General features: G+C 43.4%; 1 protein-coding gene and 1 long non-coding RNA gene across 4 annotated transcripts in view; one reads left to right on the top strand and one right to left on the bottom strand.

Moving 5' to 3' along the window:
- Positions 1-8,763, top strand: part of LOC134909158 (uncharacterized) — a 155,751-nt gene extending 146,988 nt beyond the window's left edge. Inside the window, exon 4 of the long non-coding RNA XR_010175859.1 lies at positions 7,771-8,763. This is a non-coding gene — a long non-coding RNA (uncharacterized LOC134909158). The remainder of the gene's footprint in view (positions 1-7,770) is intronic.
- Positions 1-13,560, bottom strand: part of LOC134909157 (glypican-5-like) — a 437,429-nt gene that overhangs the window by 171,465 nt on the left and 252,404 nt on the right. The window lies entirely within an intron of this gene.

The raw sequence follows: 13,560 nt of genomic DNA, 5'->3' as shown, positions 1-13,560 counted from the left end.
TTTGGGAACTGGCTGTATGCTGCAGCTTTTTCCCTCTACCTTTGCCTCTCGGCAGAAAGGATGCGCCTCGAGCCCTCTTGTGTTTATGGGGCCGAAAGGACTGTACTTGATAATACGGTGCCTTCTTTTGCTGTGGGGTAGCCTGTGGCAAAAATGTCGATTTCCCAGCCGTAGCTGTGGAAACGAGGTCTGAAAGACCATCCCCAAACAGTTCCACCCCCTTATAAGGCAAAACTTCCATGTGCCTTTTCGAATCGGCATCACCTGACCACTGCCGAGTCCATAACCCCCTTCTGGCGGCAATGGACATTGCGCTTATTTTTTATGCCAGCCGGCAAATATCCCTCTGTGCATCACGCATGTATAAGACAGCGTCCTTTATATGCTCTACTGTCAGCAAAATAGTGTCCCTATCCAGGGTATCAATATTATCCGACAGGGAATCTGACCACGCAGCAGCAGCACTGCACATCCATGCTGATGCAATCGCTGGTCGCAATATAATGCCCGTGTGTGTATATATAGCTTTTAGGGTAGCCTCCTGCTTTCTATCAGCAGGATCCTTTAGGGCGGCCTTATCCGGAGACGGTAGTGCCACCTGTTTTGATAAACGTGTAAGCGCTTTATCTACCCTAGGGGACGTTTCCCAACGTGACCTATCCTCTGGCGGGAAAGGGTACGCTGCCAATAACCGTTTAGAAATTATCAATTTCTTATCGGGGGAAGTCCAGGCTTCCTCACACACCTCATTTAATTCCTCAGATGCAGGAAAAACTACTGGTAGTTTTTTCTCACCGAACATAATACCCTTTTTTGTGGTACCTGGGGTACTATCAGAAATGTGTAATACATTTATCATTGCCTCAATCATGTAACGGAAGGACCTATTGGAGGGTACACTAGTCTCATCGTCGTCGACACTGGAGTCGGTATCCGTGTCGACATCTGTGTCTGCCATCTGAGGTAGCGGGCGTTTTAAAGCCCCTGATGACATTTGAGACGCTGGAACAGTCACAAGCTGAGTAGCCGGCTGTCCTATGTCGTCAAACCTTTTATGTACGGAGCTGACACTGTCACGTAATTCCTTCCATAAGTCCATCCACACAGGTGTCGACCCCTCAGGGGGCGACAACACATGTACAGGCATTTGCTCTGCCTCCACATCATTTTCCTCATCATACATGTCGACACAGCGGTACCGACACACAGCACACACACAGGGAATGCTCTGACAGAGGACAGGACCCCACAAAGCCCTTTGGGGAGACAGAGAGAGAGTATGCCAGCACACACCAGAGCGCTATATACAGAAGGGATATCACCTATAAAGAGTGTTTTCCCTTATAGCTGCATATATATATTATACTGCGCCTAAATTTGTGCCCCCCCTCTCTTTTATACCCTTTCTGTAGTGCAGGACTGCAGGGGAGAGCCAGGGAGCGATCCTTCCAGCGGAGCTGTGAGGGAAAATGGCGCCAGTGTGCTGAGGGAGATGGCTCCGCCCCTTTTTCGGCGGGCTTTCTCCCGCTTTTTGTGTTATTCTGGCTGGGGTAATTTACACCTATATAGCCTCTGGGCTATATATGGTGTCAGTTTTGCCAGCCAAGGTGTTAATATTGCTGCTCAGGGCGCCCCCCCCCCAGCGCCCTGCACCAATCAGTGACCGAAGTGTGTGGTGTGCATGAGGAGCAATGGCGCACAGCTGCAGTGCTGTGCGCTACCTTGGAGAAGACAGAAGTCTTCAGCCGCCGATTTTCCGGATCTTCTTGCTTCTGGCTCTGTAAGGGGGACGGCGGCGCGGCTCCGGGAACGGACGACGAGGTCGGGTCCTGTGTGCGATCCCTCTGGAGCTAATGGTGTCCAGTAGCCTAAGAAGCCCAAGCTACCACCACTTAGGTAGGTTCGCTTCTTCACCCCTTAGTCCCTCGCTGCAGTGAGCCTGTTGCCAGCAGGTCTCACTGTAAAATAAAAAACCTAAACTATACTTTCTTTCTAGGAGCTCAGGAGAGCCCCTAGTGTGCATCCAGCTCGGCCGGGCACAGAAATCTAACTGAGGCTAGGAGGAGGGTCATAGGGGGAGGAGCCAGTGCACACCAGATAGACCTAAATCTTTCTTTAGATGTGACCAATCTCCTGCGGAGCCGTCTATTCCCCATGGTCCTTACGGAGTCCCCAGCATCCACTAGGACGTCAGAGAAAGTATAAGTTTATTACATACATGCACACCACCAAACGTACATACTTACCTATGTTCACACGAGGGTCGGTCCTCTTCTCCATGTAGAATCCATGGGGTACCTGTGGGAAAAATTATACTCACATAATCCAGTGTAGATCGGTCCTCTTCTGTTCTTTTTGTAATCCACGTACTTTGCAAAATAAAAAAAAATGGTGGGAACTTTGCGGTCGGCGGTTGACCGAAAGTAACCTCACCGCTGACCACAAAGTTCCCACCATTGGTTACAATGGAGCGCATAGGCGCTACATTGTATCACTGCCGTGTGCTGCCTGACAGACACTACAGGAGCACACAGCCAATCAGGAGGGTGCCACGACGTGGCGCTCCCTGATTGGCTGAAGGAACCCTCTTAGACAGAAGTCAGGGGGGGTTCCTGGCAGTCGGGGAAAGGGGTCCCATGTGAAAACATGGGGCCCCTTTCAGTGCGTGGTCGGGTGTCCGTTTTTTTATTTTGCTAACTACGTGGATTACAAAAAGAACAGAAGAGGACTGATATACACTGGATTATGTGAGTATAATTTTTCCCACAGGTACCCCATGGATTCTACATGGAGAAGAGGACCGACCCTCGTGTGAACATAGGTAAGTATGTATGTTTGGTGGTGTGCATGTATGTAATAAACTTATACTTTCAAGGTGTGTGTGTCCTGTTTTTATTGGGGTATTTTTTTAGTAGTAGTACAACAGGTACCAGCGGGCCCGGTTTCCACCGCATGCTGGTACTTGTTGTTCTCCAAGTACCAGCTTGCGGGGGAGGCTTGCTGGGACTTGTAGTACTGCTACTAAAAACAATATTCACATTTTACAAAAAGGCTATCAGCCCCCCATCCGCCGCCCTTGGATGGGGGGGACAGCCTCGGGCTTCACCCCTGGCCCTTGGGTGGCTGGTGGGGGGGACCCCTTGATTTAAGGGGTTCCCACTCCTCCAGGGTATCCCGGCCAGGGGTGACTAGTTGGGTATGTAATGCCAGGGCCGCAGGGACCAATATAAAAGTGTCCCCCGGCTGTGGCATTATGTACCTGGCTAGTGGAGCCCGGTGCTGGTTTCAAAAATACGGGGGACCCCTACGCTTTTTGTCCCCCGTATTTTTGGAACCAGGACCAGGCGCAGAGCCCGGTGCTGGTTGATTAAATATGGGGGAACCCCAGTCATTTTTTCCCCCATATTTTTTCAACCAGGACCGTCTCAAAGAGCCCGAGGCTGGTTTTGCTTAGGAGGGGGACCCCACGCATTTATTTTTTTTGATTTTTAACTATGTTTTTTTTTTAACGAAAGGTGCACAATGAAGCCCAGCACGGATCTCACAGATCCGACCGAGATTCTTTGTGTTAATGTCGGCAGTGTTTTACAATTCACTCCCGTAAAACACTGCCAAAAAATACGAATGACATCGACATCGGTAAATACGAAAATGCAGAATACGACAGCTTAGTAAATTAGTCGTAAAAAATTCAAAAAGTTGCAATTTTACACTTTCGATGTCATTCGTGTTTGAACTTTAACCTCATTCGGAAAAATACGAATTTTAGTAAATTTACCCCATAGAGTCTGTGATAGTTTCACGGACCTACTGTATGTGTTTTTGCTGCCTGATTTGCAAAAAAGGACTAATTATCATTCATTTTTTTTCAGAGCCTGCCGAGGCTTTGAAAATAATCCCCAATTATAGTGCCACCGGTTCGGGGCTAATTGTATAGCCCCAGGGGTTCAATTAGTCAACAGTAAATTACTGTGGACAATTGAATTCCACCAATTAGATTCTTTCTCCTGACAGAATCTCAGGTCATTACCACATATCTGTGTGTATCTTGCATGTTTTTGCACTATACATGGTCTGGGACCCAGAGTACACAAGTACAGGCAATGCTGAGTCATACCGCTTTCTCGTCCCATCTCCAAATGTGACTGAAGGAGAGTTACTGAACGTTCTCATGTAGCCAAAGGTCAGTAGTTGGGTTGTGGTTCATAGGGTCGGCCACACTTAGGTTGACAGTGTCTAGGTTGAACACTATTGGTTGACAGTAACTACGTCGACACTTAAAATAGGTCAACACAAGCATTAGGTTGACATGACAAAAGGTCAACATGAGTTTATTTTTACTTTTTGGGTGTCATTTTCTGCGTAGAGTGACCGGGAACCCCAATTAGTGCACCGTGTCCCCTCGCATGGCTCTCTTCGCTCGCCATGCTTTGGGCAAGGTGCCTCGCTCCGCTACCGGTGCGCTTGGCACAGGATACCGTTCCCAATTGTAGTCCATGTGGATCGTAAAGAATGAAAAAGTGAAAAAAAATATAAAATTTTAAACTCATGTCGACCCTTTGTCATGTCGACCTACTAACCACGTCGACCTAATGCATGTCGACCAATAGTGGTCGATCTAATGCATGTCGACCTAAGTGTGGTCGACCTAGAGACCGGATACCAGTAGTTGCGTGCTGACATAACTTTGGGCTACATGGAGTTAGAAAGAGACTTGGTATTACAATAGGCTTAAATATGTATTGGTCCAGATGGATCTTTTTGCACCAAGCATAGGGCTGGTACAAGCATACCATGATGATAATGACAACTACCAAACTAAGCATACAAAAAGTGGGCCGTTCACCTACAGTTTGAGCATACGAGCGCAGTTATTACTGTGCATGCAATGCTGGAGCAGCTACAGTCGTCTAGTGTTAAACTCAGCATCAAGCCCTAAAAAATCTAATTTCTGGAACCCTTCCCCTGGAAAACAATGAACTACTGCACTCAGAGCCGGCCTTAGGCATAGGCAAACTAGGCAATTGCCTAGGGCATCTGGTATGCCTAGGGGCACAAGCAGCTTCTGCTGATTAAAATGATATACGGCATGCCTATATTCTGTGTGCAGCATTTCGTATGCAGATACAGCCACAGTCACACACAATATATAGGCATGCTGCATATCATTTTAATCAGCAGAAGCTTCTTGTGCATCCTAACCACATAGCACATGCAAATAACATGCATTTTCCTAAAAAATAGGCACCCAACGTTAGCAGAGCTGCCAGTTGACTCACGCCAGGAACTATGGGGGTCATTCCGAGTTGTTCGCTCGTTATTTTTTTCTCGCAACGGAGCGATTAGTCGCTAATGCGCATGCGCAATGTCCGCAGTGTGACTGCGCCAAGTAAATTTGCTATGCAGTTAGGAATTTTACTCACGGCATTACGAGTTTTTTTTCTTCGTTCTGGTGATCGTAATGTGATTGACAGGAAGTGGGTGTTTCTGGGCGGAAACTGGCCATTTTATGGGTGTGTGCGAAAAAACGCTACCGTTTCAGGGAAAAACGCGGGAGTGGCTGGAGAAACGGAGGAGTGTCTGTGTCTGGGCGAACGCTGGGTGTGTTTGTGACGTCAAACCAGGAACGAAACTGACTGAACTGATCGCAGATGCCGAGTAAGTCTGGAGCTACTCAGAAACTGCTAAGAAGTGTCTATTCGCAATTCTGCTAATCTTTCGTTCGCAATTTTGATAAGCTAAGATTCACTCCCAGTAGGCGGCGGCTTAGCGTTTGCAAAGCTGCTAAAAGCAGCTTGCGAGCGAACAACTCGGAATGACCCCCAATATGTGTCATTATTTGTATAAGGGCATTAATAATGTGTAACATATGTGTAAGGGGCACTGTGTGTGTCATTATGTGTATAAGGGCATTAACAATGTGCGGCATATGTGTAAGGGAAATTATGTGTATAAGGACATTAATAAGGGTTGGCATAATGTGTAAGGGGCACTATGTTTATAAGGACATTATTAATGTGTGTCATATGTGTAAGGGGCATTACGGTGTGGTATTATGTGTATAAATGCATTACCAATGTGTGGCATTATGTGTATAAGGTGCTCTACTGTGTGGCGTAACGTATAGAAAAGGCACTACTGTGTGGTCTAATGTGAATAAAGAGCAATATGATGTGGTGTAATGTGAATAAGGAGCAGTATGGTGTGGTGTAATGAGAATAAGGAGCAATATGGTGTGGTGTAATGAGAATAAAGAGCAATATGGTGTGATGTAATGTGAATAAGGAGCAATTCAGTATGATGTTATGTGAATGAGGGGCACTACTGTGAGAAGTAACGTATATAAGGTAAATTGGTACTACTGTGTGATGTAATGTGAATAAGGGACACTATCGTATGATAAATTGTGAATAAAGTTGCACTACTGTGAGGCATAATTTGAATTGGGGGTTCTATTGTGTGGCCATGCCCCTTGCCAGCAAAAACACATACCTTTTTGGGCTGTGCTGCCGAATGTGCACACTGTTCTTATTTAAATTACATGGGGTAGGAAAATAAAAAAAGGACTGCTATGGGGGGGGGGGGGGGGTGATGGTGCTGGGAAAGGGGTGCAGGGTCAGAGGCGGAACTAGTGGCGGTGCTAGGGGGCACCAGCCAAACTCTTGCCTAGGGCATCATATTGGTTAGGACCGGCTCTGACTGCACTATAAAACCTTCATTTCCAAACTGATCCAATGACAATGACCTATGTGCTGCAGGATTGCTTGCTGTATTACCAGGTGTGGCATGCAAGATACTATGGGGGTAATTCAGAGTTGATCACAGAGGCAAATTTGTTAGCAGTTGGGCAAAACCATGTGCACTGCAGGGGGGGGGGGGAGATATATCATGTGCAGAGAGAGTAGATTTGGGTGAGGTGAGTTCAAACTGAAATCTAAATTGCAGTGTAAAAATAAAGCAGCCAGTATTTACCCTGCATGGAAACAAAATAACCCACCCACATCTCTGCACACGTTACATCTGCCTCCCCCCCCCCCCCCCCCCCCCGCAGCGCACATGGTTTTGCCCAACTGCTAACAAATTTGCTGCTGCGATCAACTCTGAATTACCCCCTATATCTTGCATGCCACACCTGGCAATACAGCAAGCAATCAATTTTTATTAATCCGCTTATACAATTACACATCCCAGTAAATATATTCTCAACTGAATTAATTTCTAAGCAGCATAAAACACTTGATAGACAGCATGTCATGATGCAGCTGGTATATCAGATTTCTGTATGCCAGGTATAATAATTATGTAGCTTCGGTACATCTGTGTTATATCAAAGGAAAGCCAGTTAGCAAGTTTTAGGTACTAGCATAAACATAATGAGCATATTTCACAGTATAAGTCAACCCGGTACAGTTTCCAAACATGTGTAGTACACCTGCCTGATAGAACATACATTAGTCTCATTGCAGGAAAAGATCGCCGGCATTCTCTCCAGCTGTTTTACTGCATCAAAGTAGGAAAGCACAGTGCAACTGCACCCCAACCAGCTGAATCAATACAGGAACTGTACATGAAAAGAAATATTAGATATTCATATACTTTGGAAACATATCAGCAGCGTGAAAATCAGCAGGGAAATACAGTCATACTTTATAAGCTTTGATGTTTCAGGAGATACTTATATAACTTATGATCAAACTGTCCTGTGCTATTTATGATGTTAGGACAGGGAAACACAGCTGAATTAACAGTATTCCATCTAATCTTTTCTAGGGAAGAATGAACGTGTGGAACGGACCTGAGGCTGTCCGTGTCAAGATGCTTGATACGACCAGTAAAATTATTATATCATTCTGTTTTACGGTGCTCATCAATAGCTCATAACTACATAAAACATTGTTATTTGGCATTCTCTGGGACTAGGATTCCTTTCTGCATAGGGGAAGGAGTAACGACATGGTTATCAGCAGAACGATCTGACTTTAGTGTAGCGTGGATGACAAACAGATGGAGCAGGCTTTCTATACTGCAACATTTATCTCATGAGGCTCCTCTGCTAGATACATTTCTTTATTATAATAACGTTTTACAAGACAGTGAAAGAGTATAACTTTCAAATGTTGCAGAAAGTCTACACAAAATGTGCACTGAAGTCTGCTCCATCTGTAATTGCTCATTGGCTGTGGACAGGGTGGCTCAGTGTAGGGAGTCATTATTTGGAAGCAGATAGATGCAGACGTGCAGTGAATATAATTATACGGACAAATGCACCAATTCTTCTGGCAGGGATAAGCATAGTAGCACTCTACCATTCCGCTATGTGATGATGGTCTGCACAGATCCTCTGCATGAGATTTGCAGGTTTGTGGTCTGTGACAGAAGTGCTCCTGTTTTACTCTTTTTTAATATAACAAAATGAGATAATGTTACAAAATACCAAATGAAGCTGAGCTGCAAGTTTAATTTTTTTTAATATAATATAAACAGTTTTATTTGTTAGATGCATAGACCTTTTCACTGGGGTTTTTACCTCTATTACACAAACCCATAAGCCGGCTTGCTATAAAATACAAGCAATGACCATCAGCAGAAGCGTGTATGGCCAGCTCTCCTTTACCATAGCGATTTGACTGCGTATATTTCCTCCTACCGCTACATTTATTGCTTAAAACCACTTAACTGATGATTTTTCCCTTCAAAAGCATTAACAACATTGTTTTTTAAAATTTATTTTATTTAATAAAGTTGAAAAAGTACTTTTTTAAATATTTAAACATTATATTATGCACATCTGCAGAACGGATCTCCTCGTCAAAAACGGGGGGACAGGGTGGGACGGCGCAGTTGCATGAAATCTGACCATGCCAGTTAAGTGGTTAATGTTTTTCTAACCTTTCCGCCGGCAAACAAGGGTTATTTGCAGTAGGTGCAATTCTGAAACCGACATTTTCTAACAGTCTGAATTTCATGTCAATATACTGTAGTTAAGAAATGATCTTAACTGTATTTCAGTGGGTTTTTTTGTTTTTGTTTTTTGGTTATTTGTGGAATAAGTTATCTAATATTACTGTCTTTCAAAATTGCAACTAACTTTATTTTCTGAATACACAGTACTACTTTTGTGGCCTAATTTAGGTAAAAAAAATAGGACACCTAGGCAGAATAAGTAGGGGGAGGGGATAGATGCACTGGTTTTCACTAAGCAGCGAAATTCATAGAAACTGGTACAGTATATCGCAGGTGCATGTAATAGAATACTAAGGAGAAATTCTATCTCTAACTGGTGGTGTTCCCGAGAGCAGTACCCATAGACCAGTGGTTCCCAAACTGTGTGCCGTGGCTCCCTGGGGTGCCTCGGGACACTTGCAGGGGTGCCCTGGGTTGGTGGTCCAGGACCAATTCAAATTAGTCATGGTCAATATAATAGGCAAAACCAGTGCTGGTGGCTGCCAGTCATAAAATATGTGGCCAAACAGAAGCAAATCTTGTCCCTCACCACACAACTGACCCTAAGTATGACATAAAAACGCGATCTACTTAATGTAATATTTCTTTCTAAATTTCTCAATAAGAAATTTTTGACCTAGGGGTGCCGTGAAAAAAATTCTGATATTCCAGGGCGCCGTGATTCAAAAAAGTTTGGAAACCACTGCCATAGACTGACAGTAATAAAATATCTTTTTTTTCTGGGGCACTCTTCTATATACTATATTTAAAATTTAACTTTGAAATCACTGAAAAAGGGTTTCACAAGAAACACATACACAAGAATTATTAATAAAAAACTGTATGTCAAAAATAATTTCATTATATATTCTTGGTCTTATATCAGGGTTAAAGTTATTGCCCATTATGCTGAGCAGGGATACATTATAAAAGATCCACTTGTATGAGAATTCTCAATAACATAAACCTAAAATACTGAAGAGATTGATCTCAGGGGACCTCTATGTGCATGAATAATCACAAGCATACAACCATAGGATATCAGCTGCAACTGTTCAAGATATCCTATATATTGATATGTGTAATTTAGGTACCTGTAAAAGATAATAACCATAGCCCAATTATATAATTAATGGTACCTTATCGTGAATCAAGTCTCACATTACCACAGTATGATTTATGCAATTCAAAATCTAAAATGTATAGCAATATATTTGTGCAATAACTTCATATAAGCATATTTGACTACTCTCATGGATGTTGCGGGAGGTTCACGATTTTTTGGGTAGCCCCCGGCACCCCTGGAGGAGTAGGCAGATCTCCCACACCCTAGTGAAGCGGACAGGATGGAGAGATAATCTCCAGCATTCAGGTGTTTGTGGGGAGGGGCTAAAATTACCTGAATTGTGACATTTAGCCCCTGATAAATGTATAAATACCACATAATTGTAATTATTTAAAGTACACCATTTACAGTAGAAAACATATATGTATAATACAATGTGAAAACAGGAATTTAAAAAATGGCTCATTTCATCTGTACCTGACATCTGCTTTTAATCGTGTGTCACTGGTACAGGTGCCGGCCAATGGTACTGTGCAGTACAGGTACCAGAGCACAGTGTGCTTCTACTTTCTGTTACAAACACTGCACTGTCAGCATGGAAATGCTCTTAACTGATGAGAGGGCACAGAAAGAAGACAAAGGGGTAGGAGTCAATCAATGCTCCCAGAGCCGTAACTAGACTGGTGCCCTGTTCGAAGGGTCGGACAGGCCCACAGGGGGTAGAAAAAAAAAAAAACCTCCCGGTGGGCTAAACTATACCCCTCCCCCACTCTAGGGAAAAGGTTCAGACTGTGCACTTGAATTATACATTATGCATATGTTCCATTATAATGCACAGGACTATGGTGTATTTTCTATCATGCATTGCTGTTATTAATCTGCTACATTATCATGCATGCACTAGCAATATTGACTGTATATATATCTTAAGGGCCCCAGGCCATGCACTCTAATGGTTATATAAACGAATGTGGTGGCTGGCCACACCCCTATGCATGTGCCCCTACCACTGCATTCCCCCGGTAGGCCCTTCATGCCCCAGTCCGACACTGCCTGTGCCAGAAAGAGAATTGGTGCCCCCACCTCCTTCCATGTTTTCCAATAGGGACATAAGGCGCATGCCTCATGGGGAAGAGGCATGACATAATTGATACCAGGGAAAGCCCATGCTATGATGCCCCTTCCCACACTATATATATATATATATATATATACATACACACACACACACACACACACACACACACACACACACACACACATATACACAGTATATATATATATATATATCAAACACAACAATAGTGAAATTGGCGCCCTAAAGGTGGGTACACACTGGGCGATATATCGGCCGCTCTCTTGAATGGCCGATATATCGCGGGTCCGTCGGCCAGTGTGTACGGCCGATATGTCTGTGAACTCCGTTGTTCACAGACGTATCGCGTCGGCCCCACAGCACAGCCGACGGCCAATATATCTACCGATATATTGGCGCGTCGCTGTGTGTGTGTACGGGCGGTCGGCTGACCACCCGTACACATGCTGCAACAGCCGTCGGTGATTGACAGCTGAACTGGACGGGTGTGTGTACACGCCCGCCCAGTTCATGACGTCAGTTCCCGACGGATCGGGCAGTGTGTATGCTCAACACACTGCCTGATCCGTCCATTGATATATCTGCTGATCAAGTAATCGGCAGATATATCTATCAGTGTGTACCCACCTTAAGGGAGGTATACTCCTAACCCCTCTTTTGTTAGTTGGAGGTTACATCATAATAGAATACCCTGGGTATTCTATTATGTTTTGATGTAACCTCTAACCTGTATCATTGGAAGGAGGATCTCATGAAAGAAGCAATCTGTTTATCTATGAGAAATCAAACCTCCATGTAATGTGAAGAGGCTGTCATCTGTTAATGCATCTAAAGCTAGGTACACACTATACAATTATCTGCCAGATGTGGCTGGTTGTAATGAAAATCTGGTAATGGATGAGAGCAAATGACAATTGACCATTTGCTACCAAACACTGCAAAACGGAAAAAAACAGTTGTTCATCCAAGTTGGTTAAATTTGTGTTTAACCAATTTGTCTGAACGACAGGTTTTGTCCAATTTCCAGTGTTTGGGAGCAAATGGTTGATTGTCATTTGCTCTCATCCATTACCAGGTTTTCATTACAACCAGCCAGATCTGGCAGATAATTGTATAATGTGTACCTAGCTTAAGGATATAAGGACATTATTGACATTTTAGCAATGTTTTAATAAAAAATCTGTATATTGGAATTCACTGTGTATTTTATGCTCTCTGTAAGATACATTGAAAGTGATACTAACAAAAGACGGGTTAGAAGTATATCTCTCCTAGGGCGCCAATTTCACTATTGTTGTGTTTGTTGTGTGTCTTGGTTCCGACTAGCAGAGAACCTAGTGGAATAAGGCAGCCCATAAATCCTTATTCACATATTTTTTAATATAGGGCAATAAGGGAGATTGTGTTCCAAATATATATATATATATATATATATATATATATATATATAAAAACACATTTATAGAATACTGCAAGAAAAGGGACACAAATCATCTTTATACCACATTCATGCACTCAGTCTGAGAGTTTACCACAATTGAGCCACAATACTTCTCATTAAATAACACATTTCAATATACTGCCACACCCAGGACCCACAACCTGCTGTATCCCAGCCAAACACCCCACCCACTGAGCCACTTGATCTCACATAAAAACTATTGAGATTTCCTACTATATGAAGCTACCTGTACCTCGTAAAAAAATAACCAGCACCACGGCCCACATTGCTCCTCTCCCAGTCATCGTCATTTTAGAGAACTGACTCATATGTGTCCATAAAACAGGCCTAATCAAATACACAGAGCTACAAGACCCTTTATATTTTTTTTCCAGTTGATTCCTTATCCAAAGGCTTTGTGGTGATAAAGTGGAGCAGCTCCAGGGGAGCAAATGACACAGGACCGTGAAGGTGATTTGCTTTGACTGGTTGGCTTAGGTCTCATCTGAGTTTATTACAGAAACGTTCTGGTCTCTTAGGTGTCACTGAAAGATTGTACTGGATGGTCTGTGTTGTTTTCCAACTTTACCAGCTACTGTTCTAGAGGACTGTGGTAGCAATATAATAACTCTGCTAGGAATAATATGCATGTACCATAGTTACAGTGTATCTGGGGAAGTCAGATGCCTGGTGTAGGGACGTATTTATTAAAGTGTATCAATAATTGTGAATTATTATCACCGCGATAATCACTTCTTGTGCAATTTCTGAAAACAATGACCAGTATCTAATATAATCTGGGGAGTTGAGTATCGCTCCACTCACAGATGACAAAGAGCCAATGGCAGTAAGAGCTAACTCAACTCCTCACCCCCATGGATACCCACATGCATAGCCGGTAATGCTGGTGTTTGAATGGAGAAAAGCAGAGGAACTAAAAGTACAAACTTGGACTTTCTTTTCCACTAATTAAAAAATAAATAAATTATAGGCTAAAAAAATACAGATAAAAAA

Source organism: Pseudophryne corroboree, chromosome 4 (assembly GCF_028390025.1).
Source record: "Pseudophryne corroboree isolate aPseCor3 chromosome 4, aPseCor3.hap2, whole genome shotgun sequence".
NCBI classification, from domain to species: Eukaryota; Metazoa; Chordata; class Amphibia; order Anura; family Myobatrachidae; genus Pseudophryne; species Pseudophryne corroboree.
The sequence above is the reverse complement of the archived record's forward strand: the minus strand, read 5'-3'. Positions and strand labels throughout refer to the sequence as shown.